This window comes from Ambystoma mexicanum, chromosome 5p (genome assembly GCF_040938575.1).
Source record: "Ambystoma mexicanum isolate Mex_15411 chromosome 5p, UKY_AmexF1_1, whole genome shotgun sequence".
Classification (NCBI taxonomy): Eukaryota; Metazoa; Chordata; class Amphibia; order Caudata; family Ambystomatidae; genus Ambystoma; species Ambystoma mexicanum.
In genome coordinates this window covers 358686283-358707235 of record NC_090930.1, presented here as the reverse complement: position 1 = coordinate 358707235, position 20953 = coordinate 358686283, and positions in this window count along the sequence as shown.

Sequence of the window (20953 nt, the reverse complement as noted above, 5' to 3'; positions counted from 1 at the left end):
ATCCGGTTTTAAAAGCTGTTCGATCATTCCCTCCTTGAGTTGGGTTAACTGAAATCTCCTATCTCTTATATGCAGATGATTTGGTTATCCTGGATAGGACCCCCATTGGGTTACAAAGGAAAATAACAGTGCTGACTAGCTGCGGCAAACTAAATAACCTTTTCATCAACACCGCCAATTCAAACATATTAATCTTTCATCACAACCTACCCAAATCAGGTTACCAATTTAACTGGACACTCTCTAGTCGATTGCTATCTCACGCTCTACAGTAAAAATATCTAGGAGTAAACATCAACACCCATCCTTACAAGTCTGAACTTTCCAGCAGAATGTGACTACTAGCAATCCAAGCAAAGGCAATCCAGCAAAAACATGGAAAATGTTCAATCAATCCGGCTGTAATTTTTTATAATCAAGAAGTGGTTCCCATAATCACATATGGTAGCCACACCAAAGCATCACCCCATTACTCAAAGTGGGACGTGTTAGAAGGCATCTATTGGAAAACAAAACTTCCCCTTCCTCAAAACACCCTGATAGCTATAATCAGATTTTAGCTAGGGCTCACGTCGCTAGAAAATGTCTACTGTCAACTAGCGCGTTGTCCAATCTATTCCCAACACTTACACTCCTTCTAGAATCTCAACATTACAGCCCTTTGAAATTTTGGAAGTCATCCTGTCTGTGCCATCTAGAAGAGGCTGACATTTCATTAGACAGATTATTAAACAATCCAGAGAAAGCCAAAATCATACGACGACAATGGGATTGCATATCAACCTGGGAGAAATGTCAGCCCTATGAACATTAAAAATTTCGGCATTTACAATGAAAACATATAATACATTACCACCCTACTTTGCCAAATTCCCAGATCAGGCCCATGCTGATACAACACTTTGCTTCCGTTTCAATCTCTGGCTGATAAAAGTCAAGCTAAGATATGGCTCCAAATTAGCAAAACCAGATACGGTCTGTAGATTCTGCAAAATAGAAGACTGTCCAGAGACCACACTGCATTTAATAACCGAATGCTCTGTGATCATTGACCTAAGGAAGCAATTATTTTACAAACATCTAAACCATTTAACTTCTTTGACCAAAGAGCAATTCTGGCACATGTTGTTCAATGCAAATAAAATTGCATTGAACATTGCCACTGTGCAATTTCTCACGTCTTTGAATCGAACCACACCACCCAATCGTGACGGGATACAGATAGAGTGATGCCTATTCATCTTTATAAATCAGCCAACTTCAAAGAGACAAACCAACTAGCCCACTAAGCAAGCTATTGCTACTTGATGCTGTCTTATCTGAAAGTTGCATGATTTCAATTCTATCTCTACAAGCTGCACCGTCACATTTGGCCTTTTAGCTAACCCACATTGTCACATTTACATTGTTATCAAGCAACTAAGTCAAACAATAGTAGAAACCTAAGGCCTGTTTTAATAAGTACTATTTTAAGGATATGGTTATTATAATGGTTTTACTGCTCACCAATAATTTTTATAAAATTCTCAAATGATTGAAACTGTTAACATGAGCAACGTAATACCTGTTTTAGTAATTTTGATTTTAAAGATGGTTGCCTTAATGGTTTTAATGTCTACGTCACCAATGATTTTCTATGGCACGCCCTTTAAATTGGATCATAAAATCTTAACTCGCCTCATTTTAATAGTCACGATCTTAACCCCTTACTTGTTATCAACCCCATTTTCTATGGATTGGAAGCCCACAAACAACCAAAGCTAAAACTCGATGTATCTATGTTCTACACCTTTCATAGCACAGTCTATCAAAATGAACTACTGTACAAGCTTGCGACAAATTCAATCCTATCTTTTGTTCAAATGACTCTGTTCTTGCTGTGTAATCTGTTATTGAACATTGGTATTGTATCACTTTGCAATGTCTTAATTGAAAAGTTGAAATATCAACTAAAATAATTCCTTAATTTAAAAAAAAATCTCTCACTCTCTCTCTCTCTCTCTCTCTATATATATATATATATATATATATATATATATACATTCAGTGAAAAAACTTTGTTAAAGGGGCGTTATGGTTCCAAGTAAAACCGAAAAACCCTTGAAATTTGCCAGTTATGGTAAGCTAAGCAACCATAACTTGCGCCACCACCGTGCACTGCTAAGAGTAACACCCACGACATCAAAGATGACATCATGAATGTCATTGATGACATCACTTTACATTTTCAATGAATCCATAATATTTTTCAATAAAATCTCACCATGGCACAAGTCCCACATAGTAATCCTGAGTTTCTACATACCTTTTTCAAACTTTTTTTTTGTTTGATCTGTCCGCGGACAGCGCGCATGTCTGCGGAACGCGCACAAGCACCCCTATAAAAGACCATGCCCTAGAGCTCATTCTTAATGTGTTTCTGGCTTTTCTACAGAGCACAGCGAATTTTGCTGCCAACTGCAGATTTCCATCGCATCTTTGATGGCATCCCTGGCTGCTGAACTGCCACCTGGTGCTGCACCTGCTTCAGCACCACCCCCACCCCCTCCACCACCACCACCTCCCCAAGGGCTTGAAGAGGGGGACAGGAGTGAGGATGCAGAGGAGGAAAAAGAGGATGATGAGAATGAGGTAGAGGAAAACTCTACTACCCCCGCTAGGCGTGAGTCTTGGGTGTGGTGGTTATTTACCATTCATGGGAATGTTCCTAAGGCTCGTGCGAACCGTGTTACTTGGTCGCGGGAAGCACGGTAAGTACAGCTTTGGGACCACTACTATGAAGCGACACCCGAGGTCATTTCACTTTGGGGCTATTCGCAGGGTTGTACCTTGCGAAGAACGTAGCAGGTTGATTTCCTCTACTTCATCCTCTGTTTCTGATCCTGTCACCACAAGGAACACCTCTGTCGGACAGCGTCTTCCTCAAGCTGCCTCACAGGCCATACAGAATGCTGATGACCCTTACCTTTCGAGGGTCAGAGTTGTATGTATGTACTGTGACACAGTACTCTGCAGGAGGGAGCGACTTCGTAGTGCTTTTGAGACTATCATCTCAGAGCACAAGAAGATCTGCTCACTACCCAAATAAAACCCACTCTACATCTTCCTCTCTCAGCTCGCCCTTTCTTATCCCTGTGGTTGGTGTCCCCCCCTTTACCTTCTTTCCCCTCCTCTCCTAGTGTGTTGTGTATAAAAAACCAAAAAAAATACAACATACCAAAAATCAAAAAAACAAATAAGGCTCTTTTCAGAGCTGACTTTCACAGTTAAAAAATAGAAGTGAAAATAAATGAAGCAGGGCCCTTTGTATTTTTTAGAAGTCTGCGGACAGTTCACGAACATTTAAAAAATTGGGTTGCTACCCCATCACAAACATTGCAATTTTCTCTGGGAGGAAGTGGTGGCTCTGAAAAGTGCCTTTGGGAGGTGTCAGAAATTATAAATGCTTAACTCCTACTTCAAAATGGATGTTGTAATTCCAAAAATGGTCGGAATGCATTTTGTACATTTCTCAGAAAAATCTAATTGCCACCATAAGTAAGATGGACTCCATCTTTGCGAAAAATGTTTGTACTACGAAACAGAATATTTTCATTGAGAAAAGAAGACATGCCAAAATCTTTTAGAAAGGCACAAACAGCTTTATTAGCATTGCGCCTTGCTTTTTCCATTTGTGGACCAAATGAAGAAGAACAAAGCCACATTTGTCTCTGCGCAATCCGTGAAAATATCTCTTGAGAATTAGGAAACATGTCCATAACCTTCCCAAGTCCTTCTTTCATAGCAAATTGCAAAAAAATTCCAGTCACATGTCCTAAACTGTTCCCTCCACAATGAATTACAATTATGTCTGGATGTTGCTCTGTCTCCAAAGTAGCACAGAGAGGTAGCAAGTCCAACCACTTCATTCCACGTACTCCATGCCAGTGTACTTCCACATGTGGGAATCCAAGATCTACAGCTACTCCACAGCTTTCTGCATGCACCTTCAACCAATATAACCATGAATCTCCCAAAATCCATACAATCTTTTTCCTAAAATACACAGACATAGCTATCTGTTGTTCTCTCAGCAAAAACAGTATATGAGAAACTCTCTTCTGGCACAACACACCCACTAAACTTTCCTGACCAATCCCTTTTAGTACTCATTCTCATTTGCATGACTTCTGAACCCAAAAATCCCCGGATGTAACTCCCGATGTCCGCGAACTACCACCATGTCCGCGGACATATCGTAACATGAACAGCCTTTCTACCATTTCCACTTCATTCTCTCTGCCATTCCCTCATTGGATGTAGCTAAGAAATCACATGAAGATGCACCAATCACATTCAAGACCTCTATATCTAACTGCATCATCATAAATCAGCACTGCAAATGTACTGTGAATCTCTGAGTACAAGTGTCATATCATTGGCAAGCACCACCTACCAGAAATACTGTACAAGTCTCCAAGATTTCTACTTACAGCTCCATGCATATCCATATGCATGAACACAAACTTCAGGTATGCATATTTTCTGTACAGTAGATGAACACATTTTCAAACAGGCTTTTAGCTTGTGTAATCTTTAAAATTAATTTACTGTATTTTTTCAATTTCCTAAAATCAACTATCACTTATAAACCTTTATACTATTTACTTTCTTTATACACACACACTCAAATCATGTTAAACTAACATTTTATAAATGAAATATATAGACTACATATATTCAAACAAAATTGCATGCAAGCACAATCTATGTTTAAATCTTTAAAAAAAAATACTTATACAATTTCATATTTTTTTGTTTTTATTTATTTATTTACTTAATTACTTTAATTTAGACATGACATTGAGGCGCTATTATCTAGAACAGTTTAGTTACAGAAATAGTGGTATTCACTGGTATATTATAAATTTCACAAGACATAGTAAAGATATTTTTTTTGCTACAGTTAGTCATTCAATACAATTTGTTCATTAAGAACATATCATATGTACTGAACTGATGCAATGTATCTTATGTAAATAAATTAGTTTCATGGTTTTAAAGAAGGCACTGAGGATTTCAATTAAAAAATCAATATCTAAATTAAAAACAGCGCTATATACAAACAAAGTTACTAATTTGAAGCTTTTACAATTGCAGTGAAGACCAGTCTCCTGAAAAGAAGCAGCCAAATTCGAAGAACAAAGAAGAACTAAGAAGTTACCTGTTAATTTAAGAAAAAAAGTAAGTAGAATATCACAATAATATTTGTATTATTACTCAAACATACTATAACGTTAATACAAGCTATTTCTGTGCCTAAAAATAGAGATTGTGCACTATTCTGTCCAAAAATCCCCATGTCTTAAACAGTGATTTACAGCCAGAATGGCCCACAAATTCCTATTTTTCGACACACAAATTACCCAACTCAACCGCTAGAATTTAGATGTTATAGAACAAACAACTGTTTTAATTGTATAGCATTAGATATACTATGTATACTTCTCCACACCACTAGCTTACTTTTTTCTGTCCTCTGAACCCCAGTTTAGTAACACATTAATTTAATAATATCCATCCCTAGTAGTTGTAGTTCCCAATGCACAATCACACACCATTACATACATCTTTATCATCTTACTCAAACACTCATGCACACACCACACATACATTGCAGAACACCCCAACACATACCTTCTTTATTTTTTTCATCAGACCCTAAAGAATGCCTACCAAAAGTCAAGTCCGTAGAAAGCAACGCAAAAGTAGAACAAATGAAAATAAAAGTGTCCAACATAAGCATCCATCACTAGCAGAATTTGTAAAAAAAGTTGAAACAAAACAGATAATACAGTCATTTGGTGAAACACAAGAAGTTTCAAGTACAAAAACTGTGCCTCCTCTATCAAAATGTAAAACAAACCAAAAAACAATTAACAGAAAATCAGTTATCACTACAGATAAAACTTCTTCTTCAAATATTAATATAGTGCAAAGTAAGCATACCAAGAAAAGTATTTTAGCCAAAATGTACCGTCACAAAGTCATTCAAAATCTTATAAAAACAGGAGAGAAATCAAGTTCAATGCTTAAAACCTATCGTAGGAAATTAATCTTAGAAGCGTTGATGGACAGTGCAATTCTTCTCAAAAGAAAGTTATTTATTTTACTGTTAAACTAAAGGAAACCACTAACAAAACTAATAACTAAATTACAAAAAAGACTTTTCAATAAGCGAAATGTCAACAGAAAGAATTTCTTAAGTATCTGCGGAGGTGAATGGAATCACACTACCAGCACAGAACCATATTTTAATGAAGAAGCGTACGAACAAAAGCAAACAAATACAATTGCCATACATAGCAGTGGTCGAGGTTATGAAAAAGTGAATAATACCATAATGGAACAAGGAGTACTCCTTAAAAAAATATGCCCTGAATTACCCCTCCATTCAACTAAATCAGAACGTCTAGTGTGCAAATGGCCATGCACGTCAATTTGTAACATTCCCAAACAATGTTTCAAATCTTTACGCCAATTCCTCAATAAATAGGTAAAAAACAAAGACAAAATCAAAATTAAATTACTGCAAAATATGGATACCTGTCCAGTGCGCAAGTACACAGGACTACAAGGACATTCATTGTCCTGCATTACAGGACCTACTTGTAAAACCACTTTCCATGATATCAAAAGGATGTGAACACATCATTCAACTATAAGAAATCTAGTCTATAAACTGTAATATGCTAAAAGTCCTGCTTTAGCACTAGCAAAGTTAAATAACATCCTTCTACATGGTACAGCAAAAGACCTACTTGAAGAAATTCACTATATCCAGAAAAAATATTTTGGAAGTGAAAGCCATTTACAGAATGAAATAGCTTTAAACCAATTAGCAACAATTCTACACATGGCAACCTGTTGCTAAACACATACAAAAAAGAAATACTAAAATTTAAAAGTACATCAGCTGAAGTACCAAACCATGTATGTGTATGTTGCCGTAGAACTTTTTATAAAAGTAACACAAAAACTGTAAACCTATCATACAAAATAGAAGACGATGAAGATTCTAAATGGTTTGAATTAGCTCTCTCCCTTGTAGCAGAAAACAAATACGGAATAACTGAGCCCTTAATACTTTGCAGTTACTGCACTTCAAAACTTGACAACAACCAAACTCCTTCACGTGCTATCACAAATAATTTGGAATTATACCCAGTACCAAAACCCCTACAACAACTTAATTTATATGAGAGCATCATAATTCAATCAGTACACCCAGTTTAAGCAATAATACGCCTTCGACCAAAAACAGCAAAATTACCTCCCTCTGAATTGGTAAAAGGCATTAATGGAAAAGTAGTTTATTTACCATTAGATCTAAAAGAAAATGTGCATACTCTAGGATTGCAACATCCAATGCAGCAATCTTTAATTATCTTAGTAAATAGAGTACCTACAAAAGACAAAAAAATATGGCAACAGCTGGTAGATTTATATAAAGTTAGACAAGCCTTCCAATATCTTAAAGAGAATAATGAATATTACAAAGAAATTAATATTGAAGAAAACTTGAAAGATACAACTGAAATAATTCAAGAAACACAAGAAACTGGTCAATTTGAGCTACTAGATCCTGCTACAATATCAAATACTTTAGACCATTATACAATTCATCCTTTGCACTGTAATGACACCGTAGAAGATGTACTGGAAACTTACCAAATGCGTCAAACAAAAGGATCGCCAATCAGCATATGGAAAAAAGTATAGAAGCATGTGCTTTTCCTCTACTCTTTCCTACTGAAGATCCCAGATTTAGACAAAATGTGGAATACATATTCCACCTACTCTTTGAAAGTGAACTAGCAACTTTATGTTACGGAGTTGCACACATATTAAAATCAACATCACACTTTCAAAATATGACAGCTACACAATTATTAGAAAAAGTGCAACAAAGGGATGAGGTTTTACAATCAAATATTACAAATCTATTAGCAAATATGCGTGGTACTAAAGAGTACTGGTTTCAACGTCATGGAGATGAACGTTGTATGATCAGAAACCTTGCCCCACCCACTTGGTTTGTTACATTAAGTTGTGCAGAATATGCATGGGAAGATTTACATGATTTCCTATGCATATATCAAATAAAAACAAAACAAACATAGATATACTAACAACTGGAGAACTTTTTTCTTTGGATCCTGTTAATGTTTCAAGATATTTTCACCATCGCTTCATTGCTATGCTACATTTTATTTGTAATAAAACTGTTCCTCCCATTGGAGAAGTGCAACACTTCTTTTGGAGAAAAGAATACCAAGCCAGAGGAGCACCACATATCCACATGCTTTTATGGATTAAAGATGCTCCTAAATTTGGTCAAGACAGTGATGCCACTGTTTTACAGTTTATTAAAAAATATGTCACTTGTGAAATTCCATCAGAAGCCACAAATAGTGATCTTCGTGCACAAATTTTACAATTTCAAAGACACAAATGTTTTGGTTTCCCTAGACCAGTTACAAATACAGGTCAAGTGAACAACCTCATGTCTTCAGTTAGACATAGTGTTAAAGGTAAGTCACCTAAAAATACATATTACATAAAAAGAAAAAAAGAAGAAAAATATATCAATGATTATAATGCAATCATTGCCCACTTATGGAATGCAAACATAGATGTGCAGTACATTGCAGACAATTCTACTGCAGTTGCACGATATGTCACCACAGCATACTTAACTAAAGCAGAAAAGACAGAGCTCCAAGACCTCTGTATGATCTGTCATCAGATAAAACAGTATCTCAGAAATTATACAGCTTGGGCATAAAAATGCTCACCCATAGAGAATGTGGATGATATGAAGCAGCTGATCGTGTAACTGATACTGCATTGTATGGTAAATCTGAAAATATAGTATGGGTAAGTCTTGGTCCAGCTAAATCTAGAAAAAGAGTTCTAAAATCATATGAAGATATAGAAACAATAGCCAAACATGATCCCAACAGCCAAGACATTTTAAAAAACAATTTATTGGACACATACTACCCAAACAGAAGTAATACTTTGGAAAACATGTGTCTATACCGCATAGCCCAAAACTACACATACAAAAATAATATGAAACCTGATGAAAAAAAAGGTAAATATAGAGTGACAAACTGTGAAGGCAGCTTAGTTAAACTCACTAAACCAAATTTAATTAATCATATTAAATAGTCATTAAAGACTCCTCAACATAAAGACCTGTATTACATGTCCCTGCTACAACTCTTCAAACCATATCGAAAAGAAGATCAATTACTAGATAACTATGACTCATATGAGGATGCTTTCAAAGCAAATGAAAGCACTATAACTGATGTAAACTTTACACAGTACAAAACAATGTTGCACAATGAACAGCAACACGAAGAATAACACCAAGCCCAACTAGATAAGGACACTCCTGACAGTAGTCAACCTTCTGTAACAGGAAGCCAAGAACCACTGGGAGAACCACTAATAATAAATTAGGCAGAATTAGCTATGATAGAAGTAGAAAACACCATGTGTCAGTATGAAGATAAAGAAGACTTAACTATACTACAATCAAAACTAAACAATGAGCAAAGTAGCATTTCTCAAGGAGTAACAAAACAAATTGCACTTGGTGTAAAACATGAAAATAAAGAATGTTCCTGCCATAATTATAAACCTATACTACTGTACGTCAGTGGTGAAGCTGGTTCTGGCAAAACATTCCTAATCAAAATCATTAGTAAGTTCCTTCAACAATTGACAAACAACAAACTGTCAGCTGTTGTCACTGCCCCCACAGGTTTAGCTGCCTTCAACATAGGTGGTGTTACATTATACCGATTACTACTATTACCAGTAGAACACCAGAACAAATTAGACTATTACAAACTTTCTGCAGAAGCTGCAATGGAATTCCGCAGAGTGTTGAAACAAATGAAAATGCTACTAATAGATGAAGTGAGCATGGTCTCCAACCTGATGTTAGCTTTGATTCACCTCAGATTACAAGAAGTACTCAAAACAGACTATGAAGAGCTCTTTGCAGGAAAACACATTATTGTTTTTGGAGATCTGCTTCAATTAACACCAGTAAAAGGGGAGCCTATTTTTAAAACATTAGGACACAAACTCTGCCGTAAAACTGTTGGCAGCATTGGAAATGTCAACCTTTGGCAACATTTCCAATACTGAGAATTAACAGAAAACATGCGGCAATCTTCAGATCTCACTTATGCCAACATTGTAAAAAGTATCAGAGTTGGTATACTTTCTAAAGAAGCAGAAACAATATTGAAAACACGGCACATTAATGCACTTTATGGCGATAATGCATGTGCTACAGATGTTATGGAACAATTAGCCCACAAAAATGTCAATTGTATGGCCTTAATGCCAACTCTTGCAAGCTGTTTCAAACTCAATGAAATCATGCTAAGTAAAGAAATGCAACCAGTCATGGAAATTAGCACCACAGACAAACTAGATGTACATGGTATGACAATACCCATGTGTGACCAAGCCACAACAAGACTAAATGGTTTAGGAAAATCAATCTCAAACACAGCAGGCTTAGAAAAGATATTAAAATTATCCCTAAATTGCAGAGTAATGCTTACAGATAACCTTCACATGGACCAAGGACTAGTTAATGGAGCACTGGGTACAGTTGTTGGCTTTAAAACATACCCAATCGACAACAAAGTTCAGTTTGTCAATATACTCTTTGACAAACTTTCAGAAGTAAAAAGGATAGGATGCTCAACAGCTAGATTCCTTCTCTTCAAAGATATGTATGTACGCAGAGAACAATTTTCTCTAACTCTTGCATACGCGGACACGATTCATAAATCACAAGTTCTTACCCTAGACAAAGCAATGATAGATATTGGTAACACAGTCTTTAAAAAAGAAGGCATGAGCTATGTAGCACTATCACGCTTACGTACACTTGATGGTCTATTTCTAATCAACTTTGATGCAAGTAAAATAAAAACTGATATTCCTTGCATTTTAGAATACAATAGACTTCGCTCACTATACACCCCCCACCTAAACACATATTCTGTTCCACAAAAAGTAAAACGTTATAAAAGAAGAATAAATCAAACAGAAATGCAACAGGATGTCACTGCAAATCCTCCAAAGAGAGTAAAAGAAACTAATACTTCATCAAGTACCACAATCAAAAAAGAATCAATTAGGGAAAGTAAACCAGGTACTTCTTTAAAGAAGGAAGACAAACTCCAAAAAAAGCAGTTAGCTACAGAACTACCTGGACCATTTAAATTCTCAAATATAGTTGGTGTAAGTTGCTACGCAAATGTAGCAATGAATATTTTATTTCAATTACCACCAATTGTTGACAACATTTACTTACACAGTACAGACCCATTGTGTTTGCAAATGTTAGTCCTTCACAGAAATGCAGCAAACAATCCTGACAACACATATAGTGTTTATGGAATAAGACAACAATTGGACTACTGTGTTGGAATGGTGAAATTCACTATAAACTCACAGGAAGATCCACAAGAATTTCTAATGTATTTACTACAAGTACTGGAAAACAAAAACATACCTATAAATGAAATCTTTCAGATTTCATACATGTGGAAACATACATGCACTCTCTGCAACAATGTGACACAAGAAGAAATCCCCAATCAACGCTTCATATATGTATATCAATACCAAATTGTGAATCCATTCCATTTCAGCAACTTGTACAAAATGCAAACCATGGTAGGTTATGCTCTACCTGCAATTCAGATAATTGCTCCACGTTAGTAATACAAACACATAGTAAATACGTAATACTAATGCTTCTACGTTACAATGCAGATGGTACCAAAAACAACTGCAAGCTGACTGGATTCACACATGGTCAAATATCACTTGGTAAGAAAACCTTCACAACAATAGGTATAATCTACCACGCAGGAGCCACAACCAATTCAGGGCACTACACTGCATAAATGAAAAAGAAATGTGGATGGTTTGAATGTAATGATAGTACCATTACTCTAAAGCAAAGCAGAGATTACCAGGATATCTTACAAACGCTTATTTGATGTTCTTAAAACCAAAATTTGATAACTAAACTGTATTTAAACCCTAAGTAAACCTGTGTTAAAAAAATATAAACTGTTAGAATACTCCAAAAGCTATCTAACTGCTCAAAGATTCTACAATAACTAATCAGATAAATGAATACCACTGAATTAGACCAAACAATACACAGTTAGAATACACCAAGTGGTATCTAACTGTCCCAAAATTTAACAATATCCAAATAGATAAATCAATACCACTAAAATATATCAAAATAATTGACAGTTAGAATACGCCAATTGGTATCTAACTGCTCCAAAATTTTATAATATCAAAACAAATAAATAATATGTTACTGCTCCAAAAAAATACAACAAGCCAAAGTTTAAAGCATTAGCCAGAAACAACAAGTGAACACTGAAAACAAACAAACAAATAAACTGTAGCATAACAAAAAAAGGTTTTTTTTTTAATCCAACATGGATTTTTTTTTCCCCCACATACCCAATGATTTTAGCAACAAATACAGAAACCAAGCAAATTGCACAGTACTCTGATTTGTAATCTACTAAATATGAGGGTCCAAAAAAAAAAAAGTATATTGATTATACAATGTAATAAGTCATTACAAAATATTAATACTAACATGCTATTTTTTTTATCACAGAAATTAACAAGAAATACATGTACTCCGGTTACTGGACCAAACAGTAAGTATACAATAATAAGGAGAACCATAGCAGCATATCACATCCATAGTATCTAATACCTTTGTTCCTTATACATTTGTTTTTCACCCAAAGTTATAAGCAAATATGAATGTGATATGCTGCGGTGGTTGTTGCCAGGGCATTGAGTCTTGGGTGCATGGCACATCCATAGAGTCAAACATTTCAACTATGGTCTATGGAAACTTTTAATGTCCGCGGACATTATGAATGTTCTTAGAACACTTTCAACTTGCCATCGAACGATATGGACAGCGTTTTCAGGACACCCGCTACGAACATTTCAGAACAACGCGATAGATCTTAGAACACTTTCAACTTGACAACGAACAATACGGACAGTGTCCTCAGAACACCCACATTTTGTTTATTTGCGAACATTTCAGGACACCATGAGTGTTCTAAGAACACATTCAACTCGACAGAGAACAATACGAACAGCATCTTCAGGACACCCCCTATGAACATTTCAGAACAACGCGAGAGTTCTTAGAACACATTCAACTTGACAGAGAACAATACGGACAGAGTCCTCAGGACACCCCCATTTTGTTTATTTGCGAACATTTCAGGACGCTGCGAGTGTTCTTAGAACACATTCAACTTGCCAGCGAACAATACAGACTATGCCTTCAGGACACCCCCTACCAATATTCCAGGACACCGTGAGTGTTCTTAGAAACATCTTCAGAACACCCCCATTTTGTTTATTTGCAAACATTTCAGGACACCGCGGGTGTTCTTAGAACACATTCAACTTGACAGAGAACAATACGGACAACGTCCTCAGGACACCCCCTACGAACATTCCCAGGACACCGCGAGTGTTCTTAGAAACGTCTTCAGAACACCACCATCTTGTTTATTTGCGAACATTTCAGGACACCGCGAGTGTTCTTAGAACACATTCAACTTGACAACGAACAATACGGGCAGTGTCCTCAGAACACCCCCATTTCGTTTATTTGCGAACATTTCAGGACACCATGAGTGTTCTAAGAACACATTCAACTTGACAGAGAACAATACGAACAGCATCTTCAGGACACCCCCTATGAACATTTCAGAACAACGCGAGAGTTCTTAGAACACATTCAACTTGACAGAGAACAATACGGACAGCGTCCTCAGGACACCCCCATTTTGTTTATTTGCAAACATTTCAGGACATTGCGAGTGTTCTTAGAACACATTCAACTTGCCAGCGAACAATACGGACTACGCCTTCAGGACACCCCCTACGAACATTCCAGGACACCGCGAGTCTTCTTAGAAACGTCTTCAGAACACCCTCATTTTGTTTATTTGCAAACATTTCAGGACACCGCGAGTGTTCTTAGAACACATTCAACTTGACAGAGAACAATACGGACAGCGTCCTCAGGACACCCCCTACAAACATTCCCCGGACACCACAAGTGTTTTTAGGAGCGTCTTCAGAACACCACCATCTTGTTTATTTGCGAACATTTCAGGACACCGCGAGTGTTCTTAGAACACATTCAACTTGACAGAGAACAACATGGACAGCGTCCTCAGGACATCCCCATTTTGTTTATTTGCGAACATTTCAGGACACTGCGAGTGTTCTTAGAACACATTCAACTTGTCAGCAACAACCCCCATTCATATTTGCGAACATTTCAGGACACAGCGAGTGTTCGACAACGTCTTCAGAACACCCCCATTTTGTGTATTTGCGAACATTTCAGGACACTGCGAGTGTTCTTAGAACATATTCAACTTGACAACGAACAATACGCACAGCGTGCTCAGGACACCCCCATTTTGTTTATTTGCGAACATTTCAGGACACTGTGAGTGTTCTTAGAACAGTTTCAGTTTGCTTGCGAACAAAACAGACACATATTGAGTCCTCAGAACACCCCCCATTCAGTTTATTTAGAACATTTCAGAACACCCGTGATGTCCGCAGACAAATCGAACACAAAAAGAACGTCTAACACATAAAAAAACACAACTTTCATCCTATCTCATACACTCCCACCCTCTCCAAACACTCCTAAACACCAACACACTCTACTAAATACAAATTTTGAATAAAGTTTCACCGCGCTGTCCGCGGTGACGACCGCGAATCCAAGATGTCGGGCGCTACCGAAAATCTGATGCGCTTCACGCTCCACGCCGTCCAATCAGCGAACACGTTGCATGTCCGCGAACATCACGCAAGCCGAACAGGGAAGTGTGTCCACAGACCAAACACAGATATCACTATTTTTTTTTTATCTACTTTTTGGTCATTTTAAAAAAAAACTACTGGACGGATTTTCACCAAATTTGCAAAAGCGCGCTTTCGGGACCAAGCCGCTGCTCCTGGTCCAAATTTGGTGAAAATCCGTCCAGCAGTTTGGGCTGTAGACGCGAGCAACATTTTTTTCCCATTCACTCTATGGCGAGTGAGTATAATGTATACAAATATGAGCATATAGAGGGAAGGTAGAGTAATAAAAATAAAACTATGAGAAAGTGCTGATAACCATAATTATTATCTTCATGCACAGAAAGGATTGCTCTCTTTCAAGCCTGTATCTTCCGCTATGTATATGTTTCATATGATGTGACTGGAACACTCGCGGTGTCCTGAAATGTTCGCAAATAAACAAGATGGTGGTGTTCTGAAGACGCTTCTAAGAATACTCCCGGTGTCCGGGGAGTGTTCATAGGGGGTGTCCTGAGGACGCTGTCCGTATTGTTCTTTGTCAAGTTGAATGTGTCCTAAGAACACTCGCGGTGTCCTGAAATGTTCGCAAATAAAGAAGATGGTGGTGTTCTGAAGACGCTTCTAAGAACACTCCCGGTGTCCTGGAATATTCGTAGGGGGTGTCCTTAGGACGCTGTCCGTATTGTTCGTTGTTAAGTTGAAAGTGTTCTAAGAACTATCGCGTTGTTCTGAAATTTTCATAGGGGGTGTCCTGAAAACGGTGTCCGTATTGTTCGCTGGCAAGTTCAAAGTGTTCTAAGAACACTCACATTGTTTGCGGACATTAAAGGTTTCCCATAGATCATAGTTGAAATGTTTGACTCTATGGATGTGATATGCTGCGGTGGTTGTTGCCAGGGCATAGAGTCTTGGGTGCATGGCCATTTGGCCATGCACCCAAGATTGTATGCCCTGGCAACAACCACCACAGCATATCACATTCATATTTGCTTATAACTTTGGGTGAAAAACAAATGTATAAGGAACAAAGGTATTAGATACTATGGATGTGATATGCTGCTATGGTTGTCCTTATTATTGTATACTTACTGGTTGGTCTAGTAATGGGAGTCCATGTTTTTCTTTTTCATTTCTGTGATAAAAGAAAATAGCATGTTAGTATTAGTATTTTGTAATGACTTATTACATTGTATAAGCAATATACTTTTATTTTTTTTCGACCCTCATATTTAGTAGAGTACATATCAGAGTACTGTGCAATTTACTCAGTTTCTGTATTTGTTGCTAAAATCATTGGGTCTGTGGGAGAAAAAAAAATCCATGTTGGATTAAAAAAAAAAACCTACAGTTTATTTGTTTGTTTGTTTTCAGTGTTCACTTGTTGTTTCTGGCTAATGCTTTATACTTTGCTTTGTTGTATTTTTTTGGAGCAGTAACAGATTCTTCATTTGTTTTGATATTATAAAATTTTGGAGCAGTTAGATACCAATTGGCGTATTCTAACTGTCTATTTTTTTTAATATATTTTAGTGGTTTTGATTTATCTATTTGGATATTGTTAAATTTTGGGACAGTTAGATACCAATTGGCGTATTCTAACTGCGTATTTTTTGGCCTAATTTAGTGGTATTCATCTATCTCATTAGTTGTTGTAGAATCTTTGAGCTGTTAGATAGCTTTTGGAGTATTCTAACAGTTTATATTATTTTAACACAAATTTATAATTTTAGGACAGTTAGATACCAATTGGCGTATTCTAACTGTGTATTCTTTGGCCTAATTTAGTGGTATTCATTTATCTGATTAGTTGTTGTAGAATCTTTGAGCAGTTAGATAGCTTTTGGAGTATTCTAACAGTTTATATTTTTTTAACACAAATTTATTTAAAGGTTTAAATACAGTTTATTTATCAAATTTTGGTTTTAAGAACATCAAATAAGCGTTTGTAAGATTTGCTGGTAATCTCTGCTTCAGAGTAATGGTACTATCATTACATTCAAACCATCCACATTTCTTTTTTATATATGCAGTGTAGTGCCCTGAATTGGTTGTGGCTCCTGCGTGGTAGATTATACCTATTGTTGTGAAGGTTTTCTTACCAAGTGATATTTGACCATGTGTGAATCCAGTCAGCTTGCAGTTGTTTTTGGTACCATCTGCATTGTAACGTAGAAGCATTAGTATTACGTATTTACTATGTGTTTGTATTACTAACGTGGAGCGATTATCTGAATTGCAGGTAGAGCATAATGTACCATGGTTTGCATTTTGTACAAGTTGCTGAAATGGAATGGATTCACAATTTGGTATTGATATATATATATGAAGCGTTCATTGGGGATTTCTTCTTGTGTCACATTGTTGCAGAGAGTGCATGTATGTTTCCACATGTATGAAATCTGAAAGATTTCATTTATAGGTATGTTTTTGTTTTTCAGTACTTGTAGTAAGTACATTAGAAATTCTTGTGGATCTTCCTGTGAGTTTATAGTGAATTTCACCATTCCAGCACAGTTGTCCAATTGTCGTCTTATTCCAAAAACACTATATGTGTTGTCAGGATTGTTTGCTGCATTTCTGTGAAGTACTAACATTTGCAAACACAATGGGTCTGTACTGTGTGAGTAAATGTTGTCAACAATTGGTGGTAATTGAAATAGAATATTCATTGCTACATTTGCATAGCAACTTACACCAACTATATTTGAGAATTTAAATGGTCCAGGTAGTTCTGTATCTAACTGCTTTTTTTGGAGTTTGTCTTCCTTCTTTAAAGAAGTACCTGGTTTACTTTCTCTAATTGATTCTTTTTTGTTTGTGGTACTTGATGAAGTATTAGTTTCTTTTACTCTCTTTGGAGGATTTGCAGTGGTGTCCTGTTGCATTTCTGTTTGATTTAGTTTTCTTTTACAACGTTTTAGTTTTTGTGTAACAGAATATGTGTTTACATGGGGAGTGTATAGTGAGCGAAGTCTATTATATTCTAAAATGCAAGGAATATCAGCGTTTACTTTACTTGCTTCAAAGTTGATTAGAAGTAGACCGTCAAGTGTACGTAAGCGTGATAGTGCTACGTAGCTCATGCCTTCTTTAAAGACTGTGTTACCAATATCTATCATTGCTTTGTCTAGGGAAAGACCTTGTGATTCATGAATCGTGATTGCGTATGCAAGAGTTAGAGAAAATTGTTCTCTGCGTACATACATATCTTTGAAGAGAAGGAATCTAGCTGTTGAGCGTCCTATCCGTTTTACTTCTGAAAGTTTGTCAAAGAGTATATTGACAAACTGAATTTTGTTGTCACGTGGGTATGTTTGAAAGCCAACAACTGTACCCAGTGCTCCATTAACTAGTCCTTGGTCCACGTCAAGGTTACGTTTAAGCATTACTCTGCAATTTAAGGATAATTTTAACATCTTTTCTAAGCCTGCTGTGTTTGAGATTGATTTTTCTAAATTATTTAGTCTTGTTGTGGCTTGGTCACACATGGGTAGTGTCATACCATGTACATCTAGTTTGTCTGTGGCGCTAATTTCCATTATTGGTTGCATTTCTTTACTTAGCATGATTTCATTGAATTTGAAACAGCTTGCAAGAGTTGGCATTAAGGCCATACAATTGACATTTTTGTGGGCTAATTGTTCCATAACATCTGTAGCACATGCATTATCGCCATAAAGTGCATTAATTTGCCGGGTTTTCAATGTTGCTTCTGCTTCTTTAGAAAGTATACCAACTCTCAAACTTTTTAAAATGTTGGCATAAGTTAGATCTGCAGATTGGCGCTTGTTTTCTGTTAATTCTCTGTATTGGAAATGTTGCCAAAGGTTGACATTTCCAATGCTGCCAGCAGTTTTACGGCAGAGTTTGTGCCCTAATGTTTTAAAAATAGGTTCACCTTTTACTGGTGTTAATTGAAGCAGATCTCCAAAAACAATAATGTGTTTTCCTGCAAAGAGCTCTTCATAGTCTGTTTTGAGTACATCTTGTAATCTGAGGTGAATCAAAGCTAAGATCTGGTTGGAGACCAGGCTCACTTCATCTATTAGTAGCATTTTCATTTGTTTCAATACTCTGCGTAATTCCATTGCAGCTTCTGCAGAAAGTTTGTAATAGTCTAATTTGTTCTGGTGTTCTACTGGTAATAGTAGTAATCGGTGTAATGTAACACCACCTATGTTGTAGGCAGCTTAACCTGTGGGGGCAGTGACAACAGCTGACAGTTTGTTGTTTGTCAATTGTTGAAGGAACTTACTAATGATTTTGATTAGGAATGTTTTGCCAGAACCAGCTTCACCACTGACGTACAGTAGAATAGGTTTATAATTATGGCAGGAACATTCTTTATTTTCATGTTTTACACCATGTGCAATTTGTTTTGTTACTTCTTGAAAAATGCTACTTTGCGCATTGTTTAGTTTTGATTGTAGTATAGTTAAGTCTTCCTTATCTTCATACTGACACATGGTGTTTTCTACTTCTATCATAGCTAATTCTGCCTCATTTGTTATTATTGGTTCTCCCAGTGGTTCTTGGCTTCCTGTTACAGAAGGTTGACTACTGTCAGGAGTATCCTTATGTAGTTGGGCTTGGAGTTCTTCTTCATGTTGCTGTTCATTGTGCAACATTGTTTTGTACTGTGTAAAGTTTACATCAGTCATAGTGCTTTCATTTGCTTTGAAGGCATCCTCATATGAGTCATAGTTATCTAGTAATTGTTCTTTTTTTCTCCATGGTTTGAAGAGTTGTAGCAGGGACATGTAATATACTTCTTTATGTTGAGGAGTCTTCAATGACAATTTGATATGATTAATTAAATTTGGTTTAGTGAGTTTAAATAAGCTGCCTTCACAGTCTGTCACTCTATATTTACCTTTTTTTTCATCAGGTTTCATATTATTTTTGTATGTGTAGTTTTGGGCTATTTGGTATAGAAACATGTTTTCCAAAGTATTACTTCTGTTTGGGTAGTATGTGTCCAATAAATTGTTTTTTAAAATGTCTTGGCTGTTGGGATCATGTTTGGCTATTGTTTCTATATCTTCATATGATTTTAGAACTCTTTTTCTAGATTTAGCTGGACCAAGACTTAGCCATACTATATTTTCAGATTTACCATACAATGAAGTACCAGTTAAACGAGCAGCTGCTTCATAAAATCCACATTCTCTATGGGTGAGCATTTTCATGCCCAAGCTGTATAATTTCTGAGATACTGTTTTATCTGATGACAGGTCATTCCAGAGGTCTTGGAGCTCTGTCTTTTCTGCTTTAGTTAAGTATGCTGTGACATATCGTGCAACTGCAGTAGAATTGTCTGCAATGTACTGCACATCTATGTTTGCATTTCATAAGTGGGCAATGATTGCATTATAATCATGGATATATTTTTCTTCTTCTTTTCTTTTTATGTAATATGTATTTTTAGGTGACTTACCTTTAACAATATGTCTAACTGAAGACATGAGGTTGTTTACTTGACCTGTATTTGTAAGTGGTCTAGGGAAACCAAATCGGCATTTGGTGTAGTATTTGCCTTTGTTTTTGTATTTGCGACGACAATATTTTCCACATTTGTGTCTTTGAAATTGTAAAATTTGTGCACAAAGATCACTATTTGTGGCTTCTGATGGAATTTCACAAGTGACATATTTTTCAATAAACTGTAAAACAGTGGCATCACTGTCTTGACCAAATTTAGGAGCATCTTTCATCCATAAAAGCATGTGGATATGTGGTGCTCCTCTGGCTTGGTATTCTTTTCTCCAAAAGAAGTGTTGCACTTCTCCAAGGGGAGGAACAGTTTTATTACAAATAAAATGTAGCATAGCAATGAAGCGATGGTGAAAATATCTTGAAACATTAACAGGATCCAAAGAACAAAGTTCTCCAGGTGTTAGAATATCTATGTTTGTTTTGTTTTCATTTGATATGCGTAGGAAATCATGTACATCTTCCCATGCATATTCTG